The 2,073-nt window shown below is 37.0% G+C and overlaps 1 long non-coding RNA gene across 2 annotated transcripts in view; it reads left to right on the top strand.

Annotated features, from left to right (window-relative positions):
- The window catches only part of LOC119616809, a 29,082-nt gene that overhangs the window by 26,700 nt on the left and 309 nt on the right, over positions 1 to 2,073 (top strand). For both annotated transcript variants that reach the window (XR_005232861.1, XR_005232860.1), the window contains exon 3: positions 1,328 to 1,331. This is a non-coding gene — a long non-coding RNA (uncharacterized LOC119616809). The remainder of the gene's footprint in view (positions 1 to 1,327; positions 1,332 to 2,073) is intronic.

Below are 2,073 nucleotides of genomic sequence, written 5' to 3'. Positions count from 1 at the left end.
TTTTTAAACCTCAGTATTAGTGAGACCAAGCAGCTGGATCTGAGAGAAGTGAAGAAAGGCTGTACAGGGCCCGAATTCAGGCCTTTGACTGTAAAAAAGCAATAAACAGAGCAGGTTACCCATTTTAAATACCTGAGAGTTAATGTACAAAAATCTATTTACTTTCCAATCACATGTAGATTATATTTACAGAATAAGAAGGTGAAACAAAAGGTTGTTTACTGAGTGCTTTAACCTTTAATATTCTATCTTGTTATGATAACTAAGAGTTAAAAACAGGCCACACTCTCAGCTCCTCAGTGTGTCACTCCCACCTGAAGAATGAGGCTCTGCAGCTTTGTTAGAACACCTGAGCTGCAGGTAAACTGCCTGGAAGGATTTCTCAGAAGTCACATGATGGAGGAGAGAAACTTTTACATGATTATCTGTTCCTCATCTGTCTCTGATCTATCTGAGAGATTGAAGATGCTCCTGCTGCTTTGTGCTTCAGAAAAACTCCTCTCTGCATTTGTTCCTATAGTCTGGACTCAGTTATTGTTTTTGATCAGGATGTTCAAACAGAGAGAAAAAAGAGATGCTTTGATCTCATGCATGAAGGTGTGAATTAGAGTGAAAATGACTGAGTATTAGTAATAAGACCTGATACTCAGTCATTTCCCCTCCACACACCTTCATGCATGAGAACAAAACCTCTTTCATGTGAGCCAGGCAAGCAAATACCCTAATGACTCTCTGGTGGGAGGGGAGAGGGATTAATCTACAAATGAATTTAGTTCACATAAACAGAGCATCTCATGAGGTTTAAAACTTGAAATCTGACACTCTAGTTTTGAATTGTGCGAAACTCCAAGATGGGAAACAAAACATCTGCAGAAAAGAAGTCCAGTTAATATGTTTTGTTTGTTTTTTTTATTTGAAGTGTTGTGTTTTTTAACATTAGCAATCGCTTAAGTAAGAGATTTACCTGAATGAAAAAAACATTCACTTCAAACTCAGGTCCTCTACCAGAGGTCTGGGAGGTTGAGGGTTCTGCTCAGTATCTTAACTGTTCCTTGGACTCTTCTGGACAGAGATCTCTGAGGTTATTCCTGTTGGAGCCACTCTTCACAGCACAGACTGCTCCGATGACCACTGGCACCTCCGAGGCCTCTATATATACTGAATATACTGTATCTTTGATCTGTGTTGATGTTTACTGTAAATTTTACCTCCATCTGCTGTAGAAAAATAACAATAAAAAACAGTTTTCAACTTGCATATTTATTTTGAGCAGTCATTAAAATGTTCCAGCCAGGATTTCATCCAAAGACAGAAGAAACATTCAGAGTTTGGTTTCAAACATTTAGAGTTTTTTAAAACAATCCTCCTACATCATTGTTAGAGTCAATCTGTCATTCAATCCTTCTTTCATTAGGCCTTTGTCAAGCAGGAATGATGAAAATGTTCCTTGTTGGTATCTAAGTCTTTAGGTGTTTCATCTCCATTGTTTACAAGAGATAAACAAATTGTTTTTTTTCTTCAACATGAAATTTAGAAATCTTTTGGGCAAAGCTTTGACTGGTCACACAAAACAAACAAACAAACAAACAAATAAAAAGAAATACCACAGCAAACATCTTCAGACCCAGATGACACATTTTTTCCCATGTTCCTCGTTTTTCATTTGTTGATCTCTGACTATATTAGTTTCCTAAAAGAAAATAAGCAGAAATCTAAAGAGAGAGAAGGAGGTGAAACTAAGACAGAAAGCTCTGGATCAGAGATCAGATGTTGATCTCTTCTCTGTTATTTCTGGAATCAAAAGTTCCTTTTCTGGTTTTTCTTTAGGACTGCTACTTTACTTCTTAAAATCATATAGAAAGATTGTTTTAACAGACTGAGAACAAAACAGAGAAATTATTCAAACACAATGAAGCAAAAAGGCAAAGAAAAGAACTGATTTAAATAAACTCTTCTGTTTCCTGAGTTGCCAGATTATTCAGCCCATCAGAGTAAAAACAGGCCACACTCTCAGCTCCTCAGTGCGTCTCTGCAGCTTTGTTCTTCTGAAACACCTGATCTGCAGGTAAACTG

The sequence above is a fragment of the Kryptolebias marmoratus genome, unplaced genomic scaffold, assembly GCF_001649575.2.
Source record: "Kryptolebias marmoratus isolate JLee-2015 unplaced genomic scaffold, ASM164957v2 Scaffold25, whole genome shotgun sequence".
In the NCBI taxonomy this organism is placed as follows: Eukaryota; Metazoa; Chordata; class Actinopteri; order Cyprinodontiformes; family Rivulidae; genus Kryptolebias; species Kryptolebias marmoratus.
The sequence above is the reverse complement of the archived record's forward strand: the minus strand, read 5'-3'. Positions and strand labels throughout refer to the sequence as shown.